The sequence below is a fragment of the Osmerus mordax genome, chromosome 5, assembly GCF_038355195.1.
Source record: "Osmerus mordax isolate fOsmMor3 chromosome 5, fOsmMor3.pri, whole genome shotgun sequence".
Classification (NCBI taxonomy): Eukaryota; Metazoa; Chordata; class Actinopteri; order Osmeriformes; family Osmeridae; genus Osmerus; species Osmerus mordax.
The window spans coordinates 9,627,139-9,642,308 of NC_090054.1; the positions used below are offsets into that span (position 1 = coordinate 9,627,139).

Genomic DNA, 15,170 nt, shown 5'->3' on the forward strand with positions numbered 1-15,170 from the left:
CATTGCTACAGAGTCAGGGAAGCTTGAGAGGAGACAGAAGAGGAGGAAAATATGAAGGGTGATGGGTGGATGGTGGGACCTACAATCTCCTGTTCCTCTCTTTCTCTCTCCTCCCATTCACCTTCGTCTCTATCTGGTCATCTTGATGGGTCTCTATCCATCCTTACTCCTCCCTCTCTGGAGCAAAAAAAACAAGGTAATCAATCACCTCTCATCTCAACTGATACAAGAAAGTCAATAATTCTGGCTTTGGCCCCCTCTAGCCTGGGACCAAGGGTCACACACACACACACACACACACACAACTATTGGTGCTGACTGTATGCCATGACCCTTTTTTAACTGCTGACTTTCAGACAAGAGAATTTTTGATGACATGCTCTTTGATGTACATCCTCTGAGACTCTTAGGGAGACAGGGACACTGACTGCTGGGCAGGAACAGGTTGACAGCAGGTCTCTGGACAATGTTGCCTATGGACTGCATCAAAGGCCCATTTGAGCATGTTATACACAAAAAGAGAAGAATCACTGTAATTCTCCTTCTTAAGGATGAACAGACAAGGAAAAGATGAGCAAAAGAAGAGCAGCTGGTCTGTCCTTGGGGAGACGGGGTGGTGTGGGGGGGGGAATTAATTAAGTGGCAAGCCCCCCCCCCCCCCGTTTCATTGATAGGAATGGAAAATAAGGGCATCATTCAGCATGTGACAGGAGAGGAAGAGGGAGGAGAAGAGAGAAAATTAAAGAGAGGGGACCAGGAAATGGGTGTGTACAACATGCTGTGCACGCACACACACACACACATGCACTGCCCCGACCTGAGTCACTGGACAGCTTTAGAGTTTTTAATTTTCATAAAACACACGTTTTAAGGAATATCACCTGATCCCTGGTGCTGCACTGATCTGCACTGGACACACACACACACACACACCAGAGTCTCTAATCAGGATATGACATCTCACCCAGCACACTGCGCTTACGTAAGCCCTTCCGCAAACAGATTAGATTGGGTTAATCTGTTAGATTAGTGTTAGATAGATTATTGCCATAGCGGTGTATGTCCTCACCACAGGGGCAATACACTATTTGACTCATACCATAACACCATGACTCAGGGACACTCGTTAAGACAGAATTGCCATCAACCCGGCCAGAAGCAGTTGTTACTATATACTACAGTCTACCATCTGTTTCCTGCTTTCATCCCTCCATTTTTCCCAACTTCTCCATCAATGAGCCTGAACATATGAGAGAAGGATGAAGTAGGGGTGGGGGACAGGTGGAGGAGAGAAAGTCCAGTACCACAACTTGTCATTGGCTATATTGTCCACTGGGGAGGAAGAGGTCTAGTTATCCATCTTTCACGACCCCCCCCCCACCCCCCCCCCCCCCCCCCACCCCCCACCCCCCCCCCCCCCCCCCCCCTTGGACACACATGCGCATTGGACGCGTGCACACACACACACACTGCCGTGGCTAAAACAGCGTGAAGGTTAGCCGGCTAGTCTGTGGAGGAAGGGAGGGTAGAAGACAAGTGCCACTTCCATGACTGACTTGTAGTGCCACGCAAGAGACTAGAACATGGTCCATCTGAGCCAAGTCAGCTTCACAGTCTGACTTCCTTCCCAGGAGCTCCTGGTGGGACTGCTAACAAAGTTAATGCCATTTCTATGTACTCCTCATTCCGCGTTGGTAGTCATTAGCTAAAGTCCCTTCTCCTCTGCCATATTCACTGTTACGAAGGCTTCTGCCGCCGCCGTTTTCTAAGAAATGGAAAGCGGCTTTGTTGCCATAATACGCCTCTGTGTGATGCTTGGCCCACTTTCCGCCCCGCTTTCATTGTGCAAGCACACATACATAAAACATGATTTGCTGCATCAATTTTCTGACTTTTATTCAAAGGGGGATTTGGTGGCACACATTAGAGCTGGGGAAAAACAGAGCCAAAAGAAAGGCTCTCACTCTGAATCTCCTCTCTCTCTCTCTCAAGGCTAAACGGAGAGAGGAAGATACACAGGGAGGGAGAGAAAGAGACAGTGAGATAACATTTTAATCACTGACCCCTGGACTTTCAACAGAAGACAAATAGCTGTGATTAATTACCCTCATTGTTCTTATAGGTCAAAAGAAGCCCAATGGGGATTTGTGTTTGCGGCACTGATATATCTATCCAATGAATGTGTTAGAGGTATGGGATGGAGGGATCCATTCTTGTTAATGCCTGAAAAGCCTGGTAGATCTGCCACACTCTACTAGAGGGCATATTACCTCATCCACATTGAATGGATGTTTTGAAACCATTGTAAAAACAAAAAAAAGAATTGGAATATTCAATTCCAATAAAAAATTTAAACATTTATTTTCATTATTTCACACAGTAAAGACAATAAAGATGTGGGTTAAGTGTTTTCACATCCAAAAATACTGTATATAGCAGTGAAAGAGCCTTGTTATCCACTTATTCGTCTCTGCAAAATGTTCAGCTAGGTGGTCTCTAGAGCTAGGGATCTTTTTACAACAGAGATCTGGGGAGAATGACCTCATCATCTCCTCAGCCCTATAATCTCCCTGGGGTCCACATGTGATCGATCATTTGTCCTCTCCGCTCCCCTCTCTGCTCTGCTCACTTCTTCTGTCCTCTTCCCTTGTCTGCTCCGCTCCCCTTTCTCCTCTTCTCTGCTCTCCTCTTCTCCCCTCGCCTCGATAATGTGTCTTAAGCTCAGTCAAAAGTTCCTCTTAATATCTCCAGCTCTCCCCCTTTCTCCCTGCCACTCCCAGGCATGGCCAGATGAGAGAAGATAAGATGAGATCAGATAAGAGAGATAATAGATGCAACTAAGCCTCAGCATACCCCTCAGCATTCCCCTGTGCCCTGGGGAGGCAAATGACTAGAGGAGAGAAGAGAAGCAGCAGAAAGGAAAGGAGAGGAGAAGGGGAGAAAGCAGAGGACACCGTACAGCAACTTCCGGTATATTCGATATCCTCAGGTCCCCGTCTCTCATCTCGATAGACTCTTTCCAGCTTTATATCTGTTGTAGCGGCCGTTGTTGATGATTCTTTCAGAATTCACTAGCGGGAGAGGGAATATTTTCTTCTGGTTATGCATACCACAGACACTGTACTCTTCCCCACCGAGTTCTGCCTCAGACGGCTGTGTTCTGCAGCGGAATGTGAGAAGGAAAGACGCTGTGGGAGCAGCAGCTGTCTGAGGCGTCTCTGCCTGCCAGGCACTACAGAAGCCCCCCTTCCCCCTCCGACCTCTATTCGCAACAATTTCCTTTCATAAGTGAGCATTCAAACGCACGCTCTCTCCCCAAACCTGACCCTTCCTCCCTCATTCTCAGTCTGTTTATTTTTCTCTTTTTCTCCCTCTCCCTCGCTTTCTTGCCCCTCTTTTTCTGTTTCTAAATCTCTTCCCTCACTTTCTCTCTATATTACTCCCTGTCCCTCTCTGTCTTGCTTTCTCCCTCTCTCTCAGCAGTGGAGTGTCTGAGAGACTTGCAGACTTGCCTTGGGAGCCAAACTGACAGGTTGAGATTTCCAGATCTCTCAGACAGCATCTGATCTGAAGATGTGTGACCCCACTACTCCCCGCCTCTGACTAGATTGAACGTACGCAGCTTTTCTGTTAACAATTCACAGAAGAAGGGCTCTGGAAACGCACCCTCCCATATACAAGCCCTGTCACACTGAGGGAAACAGGAAACAGCCTAATTACACCAGGAGGCAGGTGGAGACAGACATTGCGGCTATTTCGGCTGTTTTTAGACCGTGATGGATGTGATGGATCGGGGGGTACAAGGTGTCAAGGTCACAGGTGACAAGGTCTGTGAGAGGCTGGACGAGTCATGACTGACTTTGGTCGGCTATGAGACCTGATGAGGGACTGTGCTTTGGGCAGAGGAAGAGGTAGGGAGGGATGGAGGGAAAGGGAGAGAAAGAGTGAAAAAGAAGGGAAGAAAGAGAAAGGAAACACAAAATTAATGCGCAAATTAGGCACATACAATTGACTTGTGGATAAGTGTCCAAATTGTGTTTCTGCCTCGCGTTCTAAAACTATCCATCTCCTTTGTGCTTTCCTGTGCAAGGTGACCTGAGCAAGGTGTGTGTTTTTGAGCGTGTGCATGTGTGTGTGCATGTGACCTCTGCATTGGTTACAGTGAGTTTGTTATTCCAGCAGTACGAGCCAGAAACAGGAACAATCAAGGTTCTGTACAACCCACAGTCTGTTCCATGAATCACCAGAGCTCTTATTGCTGACAGAAAATCACTAACTGAAAAACCTCAACTGTACTGGACCAAGCTTTCCCCACACACTCTCATGGAAGGCAGGTTTGCCCCAAAAACAGAAAGGAAAGAAGGGTGGAGAGAGAGAGAGAGAGAGAGAGAGAGAGAGAGAACAAACGTCTGACACCAAAGGCATTATTTGCTACAACAAAAGTTGGTTTTCAAACCAGGCTGCTGGATAAGCTAGAAATGTCCTGCCTGTATATAAGATCAGGTGATGGTGAGAGTATGTGTGTATGTGTGAGTGTGTGCATGTGCATGTGCATGTGAGAAAGGTTGGATGTAGTCACCACCACCCTAGGCAGGGACAACAAACAAGGCCGGTGAAGTCACTTGAGTAAGCCGTAAGGGAAGCCCTCAGTTACACTGGCTGAGAGTAGAGCACGCGGATGTGAATGTACTGAATGTACAATGGATTCAAAGTATTCAGAGCTCTTCACTTTTAGCACACTCTATTGCGTTGAAATTCAATTATGAATGGAGAAAATTGCCAATTTGCCCCATTAATTTAAACTCAATTATCTATAATGACAAAGTGAAAACATGTTTAGAAATATTTGCAAATTTATCAAAATCTACAACTGAAATCTCTCATTTAATTAAGTATTCATACCCTTACTACAGCACTTTATAGAAGCCCCTTTGGCAGCAAATACAGCTGCAAGTCTTCTTCAGCATGTCTCCATAAGCTGGGCATACATGGATATGGGCAGTTCATCCCCTTCCTGGCAGATCCTCTCGAGATGCATCAGATTAGATGGGAGCTGTCTGTGAACTGCTATCTTCAAGTTTCTCCACAGATGTTCTGTGGGCCACTCAAGGATCGTAAAAGACTTTCCCCTAAGCCACTCCAGTGATGTTTTGGCTGTGTGCTTCAGGTCATTGTTGTGCTGAAAGGTGAACCGTGGCACCAGTATGAGGTCTTGTGCACTCTGGAGCAGGCTTTCTTCAAGGGCCTTTCTGTTTTCAGATGTATTCATCCTTCCCTCAATTCTGAACAGTCTCCATGTCCCTGCCGCTGAGAAGCCTCCCCCATAGTAGGACGCTGCCCCCTCCTTGTAACAATATTAGTCAGGTGATGAGCAGTGCATGGTGTTCACCAAACACACTGCTTAGAGACCCAAAAAGTTCTGCCCTCTTGTTTTGCCCAGAGAATAGTTATTTTTTATTCTCTCAGAGATTTTCAAATGCTGTTTGGCAAACACAACGAGGGCTGTCATGTGTCTTTTACTCAAGAGCGGCTTTTGTCTGTCCCCTGGAGGACCTGCCCAGAGGACCTGACTTTGAGATCTTTCCCCCTATCTCAAAAGAGGACTTCTGAGGCTCTCAGAGTGACAGTTGGGTCTCGGTTACCTCCCTGACCAAAGCCCTTCTTGCTCAGTCAGTATAGTCAGATGGCCACAAAGTGAAACGACTTCCATTTCACAATTATTGAGGCCACTGAGCTCTTGGGAACACTCAAAGTTTTAGAAATGTTTAAACCATTGCCATGATCTATTCCTTGCCACAATTTTATCATGGAGGTCTATAGAGACCTCTTCCACTTCATGGCATGGTACTAAAAATAAATATTGTATCCATTTACAATTGAATCCAAAACATTTAAGGGGTCATAATACTGTATGTACGTCTGTATGTGTATATGTGTGTGTGTACTGTATATGTGTATGTACGTATGTGAGAGTGCATATTTCCACATGCATGTGTGGGTCTTAAATTAGGATGTGCAGAAATGTGTGTTGCTGCGTGAGTAATTTATGTACATGATTAAAAGGGTAAAAAAAAAAACCTGTCTGAAGCACCAACACATCATTAGTCGACTCCCCGGAGTTACGTAAGTGTGGTGTCTGTTGTCGGCAGCTCATCCCGTGAGCCTGAGTTAGGGTTGGAGCGCAACACCTCCCCAAACATCCATCTGAGAAGACAATCCCTTCTTCCACTGAACTAAATGGAGAGAAGGCAGGAGAAGAGTAGGTATGGAGTTTCACTCAGTCTCACGTTACACCCGGACTTAAGCCAGAGGACAGGATTAGAAGAAAACATCAGTGCCTCCAATCACCTACCACTAACTCACATACTCAGTCAATCACATCTGTGTGTGTTCGGTCAAATTTTGGTCTTCAAAAGCATGCACACAAACAAACACATTCTCTCTCTCTCAAACACACACACACACACGCACACACACGCACACATACACACACACGCGCACACAAGCGCACTCACACACACACACACGCACACAAACCAGTCACTCACAGATAGGTGAATGCATAATTCTTTCACCACTCCATGGCAAAGGACAGTGTTCCCAGGTTTGCGTGACAGCCTGTGTTTACTGCTCGAGGGCGTGTGTGTGTGTGTATGGAGCTGATGGGGAATGACATGGGGACTGACATTGATGCTGAGCTGTGCTGGGCCAGGCAGTAGAGGCCAACAGCAGGCTGTGCTATAAATATCTCTCCCTGCCCCCATCTATCTCTCCTTTCCCCATTTTCTCTCTTTCTTTTCCAATCCACTCCCGACAGTAGTACTCATCCCTTACTGCTCTGTCTCTCACTCTTTCACCCTTCTGCTCTGTGTTTCATCTCAATCTGCCATCGTTTATCCCTTCTAGTCCGTGTCCTAGTCTTACCTGTCACTCTCTTTCTCCCCCCCATTATCCCTGTCTTCATTCATCACTCCCATTTCCTTGTTCAGTTGATCTCTCTTCTGATCTTTGATTTTCGGGGTCAAACCCCATTGTTCCCTGTCTCCCTCCCTCTCCCTATCTTGTGCTCTCCAATTTTCTTTTTCCCTTACTCTTTGTCTCTCCATCCAGTCTCACAGACATCTCATCCCAACGAGAACAAACAAACACACAAGGAAGCCTGAATAGCAATTAGGCCAGCCACAGAGGGAGAGAGCGTTTTAGGGGAAAGTTGGAGTGGGAGGGGGAGAGGGGGGCCGTTATGTAAGCGAAACTAATCCCTTAGAATTGCAGCAGACAGAGAGAGAGAGAAAGAAAGAAAGAGAGAGGACCACGCTCCCTCCATCCTATCCTCCCTCACCTCCATCCCTCTCTCCGTCTGTCGGTATCGCAGGGAGCAGCATAACAGTTGTGGCCACCGGGGGTGCCACAGAGGTGTAGTCCGCTGCCGCCTCTGACTGGAATGGTCTGCGAAAACACCTCAAACTGGACAAATTCATTTCCATCCCTGCCTTCAAAGAAGCCATTTCACTCATCCTCATCGAATTCTGTAAATGCTTTCTCACCTTTGAACCCCTCCCCTCAGTATCTTGTTGTCCTATTCATCCCCATGGTTTGTCTTTATTGTCTGTTGCCAACTGCCTAGTTGGTCCTACTGTTGTACCTATGTTACCTGCTCACCCGTTTTCTCACCCGCCTGTATCCTTTGTTCATACCTGCCAGTGTCAGTCTATGTCTTGATTGTGGGTGTTGTTTGGTGTAAATAATCTCTGTGTCTTGCTTTGTGCTTTTTGTGCTTTTAACATTGTTATCCCCTCTGACTCCCTATGCTACTAATGCCCTGCTTTGTTAACCTGCTTGTTTTTTGTTGTTGCTTTTTAGATTTTTTCGGTATGTCTGTACTGCTGTGATTGTGTGCTTTTTAACCTGATTGTTCTTCCATAGCGCCCTTCCCCTCTCCCTCAAAAGCTTGTGCTTTTTGCCAGGCCATCACTGTAAATATGAATTTGTTCTTAACGATTCTGCCTGGTTAAATAAAGGTTAAATAAAAAAATCAAGTAGACAAGATGAGCCCCATGGGGATGATCCAGCTGTGGTCATGGGGGAATCTCTGCTATGTGACTACAAAACTGTAGTAAATACGGTTACAGGCCAGACAGTCTGAGCCTCTTCCCTTTGCCTCAATACAAAAACATCTCACTGCGATTAGATCTGATTTCCCATAGTGTTGTTATATAACCAAAACAAACCAGAAGGGAGCGGAAATGAAACAACCTGAGTTCTAGCCAGTTGTTGGCACCCCATACATTCACTCACTCAACTAAGACATTGACCCAATGGGGGTCAATGAGTCCCACCCCTGAGCTTAGTTGACCCGCTGCCCCCCTCCCCAAGACTCCAAGATAGAACCAACCAAATTCCCCCCAATCCAAGCCACTACGCCCCTCTTTCCTCCTCCTCTATGCCAGTTTGAATTTTTACCCCAGCCACCTCCTTCTGCCTCCCATCCACTTCACCAACACCCCAGGTCCCCACGACCCACACACCCTTCCTCCGCCCTCCCAGACAGGACAGGACGCTCTATTAAACTTTGACCTACTTCTGCATGCTCCCTGTCTGGGGGGGGGGGGGGGGGGGGGGGGACGCCAGGCCAGAGAGTCTCAGCCAAACGACCCCCAAACAAACACACCCGTAACTGTCTGCGGTGAGCGAATCTGTTCAAAGGCGCCCTTGGACAGTAAAGACAGTAAAGACAGTTTTTAAACCCATTATAAGGATATGGCCCCAGAGTTTAGGGTGATTCATGTACCAACATAACACTGTGCAGACACAACAGTCAGACAAGAACTAACACAGGATTGTGTGAACTGTCCTTCAACGTGACCTCTGTTACTCACACTACTCCACCAACACACACCAACATGCACAGACACCCACTCATAGACACACACACACACACAATGCCTATACTAGTTTACCACACGCAGGCCTGGATTTCAGCTTTCTGCTGATCAGACACAAGAGGAGTATTCTGACTGCACACATCCTCCTCAGTCCTCCCTCCTTCTCAAATCTCTCTGTCTCCCCCTCCATCCCTCCCTCCATCCATCCCTGCCTCTCCCTCCTGAGAAAGCTCACTCAGCAGATCAGCGCAATCCTCCTGAACCAATCCCCTTCACAAAAATACAGAACAGACAGAGAGACACAAAACACAAAAGCAGAAAGACCACAGTGAGGCTGGTCAGTGTTTGATTGGAGCCGTATGGTACAGTAGGCTCTCTCCTCTCCTCTCCTGAAGATTATGTTCCTCCACTGAAGGCAAGTTGGGAGACAATGATTAGCATCCAGTTCTTTCCACAGGCCAGTGGGAATGTCAAGGTTCAGTATGCTCTATACAGATTCAATGTGCTTGTGTGTTTGTGTGTGTGTGAGAGAATATGTCACAGAGAGAGAGATGCTGGGTTGTTATGAGAAAGAACATCTGTCTGTAATTAAAAGGAGGGTAGGATCAATCCCACAGACTCACGAAACAGAGACATTGGGTACGTTGCCTCTCCCTCCCTCCCCACCTCCCCCCCTCCTTCCCTCACACACAAACACACACACATCCCGATCCAACCACAATGATTGTGCTATTTGCAGCTGGGCTTCTGAGAGACCTGTCATGGGAGAGCTCTGAGTGTCAGCTGATGCCAGAAGGAGAGAGGCACCAGCCTTTTCCCCAAATAGGTGGCTGAAACGCCCTGTGTGGTTCCACAATCAGTCTGCTATCTATCTGTTATGCAGCTCTCTCTTTCAATCAATAACTCCCACTTTGCTTCCCCTCAGTGGCACAAATCAGTTTGCCAATAAGCAAATCAACAAAGAGTTTCATCAATATCTTAGACACTTGCGTTGAGGCAAATGTTGTGTGTCGTGGAATTCTGTTCAAATGTTTCTGTTCAAGTGTTCTACGAATTCTTGGTTTTGTCAATATTCTAGGAATAGCAATGTCGGCAGGACATTCCCATCTCAGCTACAGGGTTCCCCAGGCGGAAACCTAGGGGGCCCATCATCACCCGACCCCCAACACACTGACACATCAGACAGGAAACAGGGATGGTTCCAAAGGTCCCAGGAGAGAATCTGAGCAACTGTCGTCAATCAATTTAGCCCCTGGGATCAGTGAAGGAGCTATCTGTTTATAGGGGTTATTGTGTGTGTGTGTGTGTGTGTGTGTGTGCATGTATGTGTGGTTGGTCTGCTGTGTCAGCACTAACTCCATTCCAGCCCCATACATCAGGCCAGTGACAACCCTGAAGTGACACATTGTAACATACGAGGCCACTTTAGCCCCTCTAAGAAAGACGGGGGTTATTCCCAAAATGTATGCAGAGATGGAGGGACAGATGGACGGGAACGGACAGAGGTGTGGACGTAGATTTATTCCTGTTGTGTGTGTGGAGAAAGTTTCCTCTTCAAGAATCTTCTGTTGAAATTCAACACCGCTTGTTTTCAATGGAATTTTGGCCTACCTTCATCTTCGGACTGTTGAGAGTTGCCCCAAAGCACTTTATAATGCAAGTGTCAAACCAAACATTTGATTGATAGGCTTGATGGTGCTGTTGCCAGACAGTGAAGCCCATCTTGCCTGCTAATGTCCATTAAACATGGGTTTACTCCCCATTGATTCTAGCTCTTCTTACAGGCTGTAATGGCTTTAGAGCTTATCTGGGCTATTGGATTGCAACTACTACCTTATAGAGCTGCAGCCCATTGACACTGAGACCCCAGACCTGCTCACAGGTCACAGGGGGAAACAGGACCTGGGTCTCTCTGTCTCCAGTTGTTTAGCTTGGGGGGAGTTGGAGTTGTGAGACCAAGAGACAGAGTACTGATGGTAGAACTGCCATTTCTCTGACCCTCCTCCACGTGGTCTCACCTGCAGACTGGGAGACTGAAGGTTTTAGAGGCTGGGAGGATAGGGGCCTGGGAGGCTGGGAGGAACTCAGCTGAGTTCTGAATCACAGCATTCCTGACCTAACCCAGTGTTTACCTTCCTAACAACAGGGAGAGGTAGAGGTCAGAGCACACTTAGCCAGGGACCAATTACAGCTCCACAAAGGCAGTAGAGAACCACACTGTGTGTGTATGTGTGTGCTTGTGTGTGTGTGTGTGTGTGTGTCTGTGTGTGTGTGAAAGCCTCCACAGCAGGGGTAGAAGAGAAGCTTTCAGTTAGCCTCACTAACACACACACTCACACACACTGAAATGGGTACTGGAAAAAAAAACTCCTTAACAAATCGACTTTACTATCTATGGTATAGGGGCATAGGGACATGGATATTACGATATAAAGCTGAGTTAAATTAAGTATTGAAATATCGGGTGTTGACCTCCTGCCCTCCAATGAGACAAGGGTCATACACTCAACCTGTCACTCAATCTGTCGCAGATCTTCATCCCTGAAATGAATCAGGGAGAAAATGAAAGATAAAACCATGACAAGATATCACCTCATCTGTCCGAGTGAATTGATTCCCTCTGTGGAATATAAATGGCCCTGAGGCCCTGAACCCTAACACACACACAAACGCATGCCCACACACTCACCCCATGCACACACCCTCCTCCTTTACACAAACACACACACACAAGTACACACATGTATGTACACAAACGGCTATACTGTACACATTAGTCATAAAAAAATAAGATCATGTCTTCCCAGAGGAAGGGATATAGTCTTATTCATTAGAAGGCTCCCCCAGCCCCTTCATACAATCCTCCAAGCTGGAAAATTTGTTTCACAAGGAACACACATACATGGATCTGTTTTATGTGGAGACTAGGAAAGGATGTCTCTCTCAGTGTTCGATGATAACACGCACACCATTAGAATAAGCTCTCAACTTCAGTAGTTCAGAGACCAAAGGCTGGGTCACATTCAACACACACCTGTCCCTTCTCAAGCAACATACATGGCCCCCAGCCATAGTTTCCTCATAAAGGTGCTCAGCATTCCATGCTGCCTGGAGTATGTTCAGACCAACATGGCTGAGCTTTTTAACCATGCTCCATTGAATGTTCCTGCCGACACGACGCTTCAGTCAACCACGGGAAGCTAAACAAGCTGCTGTTTTTGAACGTTGAAAACGTGTACTGGGAAGGGTCCAAGGGAAACGTATATAGAAGCGTTCACGTTGTACTAGTTGCTAAACTTGGCTGCATAGCTATCAAAAGCACAGCGGCCATCACTTAGACCATGTTCTCTCTCTCTCTTTGTCACTCGCGATTGGAGTCACACGTTGTCACCCTCTGGCTGGCTCTGCTGTCTGCTACTGTATGCATGTGAAGGAGGCATGTGACACAAGAATGATCACCCAGTAACACCATCCCCCCCCCACACACACCCACACCACCACCGCCCTCTTTCCATCTGAGATAGTCTGACAGCTTGGTTCACACTGCAACCTACATCTCCTCCTGTATTTCTCCTTCCTTTTGCCTCACTTCCTTTCTTTTCCCCCTTCCTATCCTCATCCCTCTCTCACCCAGAGGTCTGGTGACAGGGCTGGGTGATGTAAACTCTCAGTGACTGAGTTGTTATGTTCTGGTTCACTAACACAATGTCCCAGGACTGCATAGAGCAACTTTATGAGAACGTACACATAAAAAGTAGGAAAAGCATAGACGGTTAGGAGAAATGTGCAAAGAGTGTGTGTGTGCGTGTAAGTGTGAGAAAGAGACAGGGAGAGAGAGAGAGAGAGAGAGAGAGAGAGAGAGAGAGAGAGAGCGAGCGATGGAGAGAGAGACGAAGAGACGGAGAAAGAGAGCGAGGCAGGGGTAGACGTTTGCTAATCAAACAAAAATACAGTGAAACGTAAAACAGAAACACACATGTGCACCAACATGACTCATTTGCAGAGTGTGTTCATCACCTCAGGCGAGAAGCACAGTCAAGCGATCCCCAGGCAAGCCCGTTCTCTCTGCCTTTTATCTTCCCCCGTAGGGATTATTTATGATTCAATCAGGCCACAAGCGTTTCCAATTCAACTCAAAGCTGGCCTGTATATTAAAGTATGCCTTACAAAGCATAAAACAAAAATGTCTCTTTATGGTTGTCAGAAGTTCCCCCTCTCTGCTCTCACTCTTCATTTTCTCTTCATTTTAATGTATTTTCTCCCCTGCTCCTTTTCTGCCTCTTCTTTCTTCTACTTCCTTCTGGCCAATGTTTTCCTTTTCTCACTCAGCTTGAGGCGACAGGCTGAGACATATAGAAACAACTGGAGACGGCATTAGGGGAAGACACAGTAAAAATTCCTGGCAAGGATTTTAGAATAGTTACTATATTGAAATGTAAGTGTGTTCCCATGGCATTGGGCTGCCATTTCCCAGAACCAACCCCCCCCCCCCCCCCCCACACACACACACACACACACTGAAACAGCTGTGTAGAGATTCTGTCACACAAACACAGGGACGCCCGCACCTGGGTTCGAACGCGCCACCTCCGAAATCTCAAGAGCGACCACTACCAGCTACGCCAACAAAAAGCTAGCGATTCACTGGCAAGGGTGGCCTGTGTACATACCTGAGGAGTGAGTTTTACCAATCTACACCGGCTACACATCCCAGGTGTCATTGTGTCGCTTGTCTGTTTGCTTCCTCCCTCCCTTGACCGCTCCGTTAATTCAATCTTAGGATCTGACCGCAACAGACCACCTCTTGTAAACGCTGCTTTGGCCAGATACACCACTGAAATGCTAGCTATTTGATCATTTGTGAGCCGTATGTATACCAAGGAAGACAGACAGACGAACGAACGAACGGACGGACGGACAGACAGACACACACACACACACACACACACAGACAGACAGACAGATAAAATACTGACAAGCAGAGCTTTCACAATGAAGAACTATTCAAAGTTGCTCAATTACATACTCATGTCACAGGTGCAATTAGGAAACGGTGTACAATGACTGAAAAAGCAGTCACATCAGTCGCTTTGTTGAGAAAGCCACTGATATAGCACTGTGAATTAAGTATAGCACCATCTGAAAGCGACTAGACACGTTTTCTCTCTGGTCTAAGCAGAATTTAATAGACAGTATTGTGATGGAAACTGCTGCTCAAGGAACACAACGGCTTTTTAAACATGAAATAAGACTTCTGAATGTTAGACTGAAAAATATCCACTTTCTGTACCACTGTATCATGTGTAAACAGATTTATCTTTAAATGATAGGCTCCATATCCAGCAAAACAGACTAAGGACACATTAAGGACTGGACTCCACGCCCCAAGCTGTTTGTAAGTTTTTAGAGGCTTGTTCAGGGCTATTCAAAAGAAATGCATGCCAGGCACACACTGTGGTCACATGTATTAATACTACAGTGTAGTCACACGCATCTTAAAAGAACAACAATAAAAGAGTACTGGTATTCGAGAAACTTAACTCACCTCGCAAGCTGTTTCTTGCAACAATGAATCGCACGGATTTCCCGTGATCTTAGTTTTAATTACATAAAAATTGCTGTTTGAAGTCCCTCGAATGATGTTCACTCAACTCTGCTCTTTTGTCTACACTTCTACCAGTCCGTAGAAACGTCCGATCGCAGTAGGAACAGATTCACTACAAGCTTTCTCAAGCTTTTTTCTTTCACGCGCCGTAGTATCGAATGGAAGGCATCCCCTCCGTTCTGCCCGAGAGCATGAACAAGCGCCACCGGCAATATGAACGGAGACTAGGCGCGCGACCGTACGCGGACTCACTTGCTGCTGTAGTCAGGGCTCGACTGCTGATCCGGAGCGACAAGGTTTGTTGGAGGGGAGGGCAGGGGCTCAGAGAGGGGGTACTTCGACCGGCGGTGTCCGATCATCTTTCTGTTCAAAATAGAAGGCTCCGACTTCTGTTATTGTTTCGACATTCAGCTACATTGGTGGTTCAAATGTTGCCTATAAAATGTCAAATTTACTTTATCATTCGTGCTATGTTAAGTATATGAGCTTAGGACAAACTTGAGACCCCATTTGAGTAACCAGATTGAGTGACATCCTGTTCTTCCGTTGGATCTCCATCAGGATGAAAGATCACCTCAACTAACATCACTACTCTTCTCTTAGGTGGGGAAATGCACACACATAGCCCATATCCCCACATCCGGCCATCTCCCCCTTACTCTGTGTTTGGGTTTCAGAAATAA

At 46.7% G+C, this 15,170-nt stretch overlaps 1 protein-coding gene across 1 annotated transcript in view; it reads right to left on the reverse strand.

Moving 5' to 3' along the window:
- lzts2a (leucine zipper, putative tumor suppressor 2a) overlaps positions 1 to 14,583 on the reverse strand; it is a 31,990-nt gene extending 17,407 nt beyond the window's left edge. The window contains exon 1 of the mRNA XM_067237035.1: positions 14,428 to 14,583. The gene's annotated coding sequence lies outside the window, so the exon portion shown is untranslated. The remainder of the gene's footprint in view (positions 1 to 14,427) is intronic.
- Between the last annotated feature and the right edge of the window lie 587 nt (positions 14,584 to 15,170).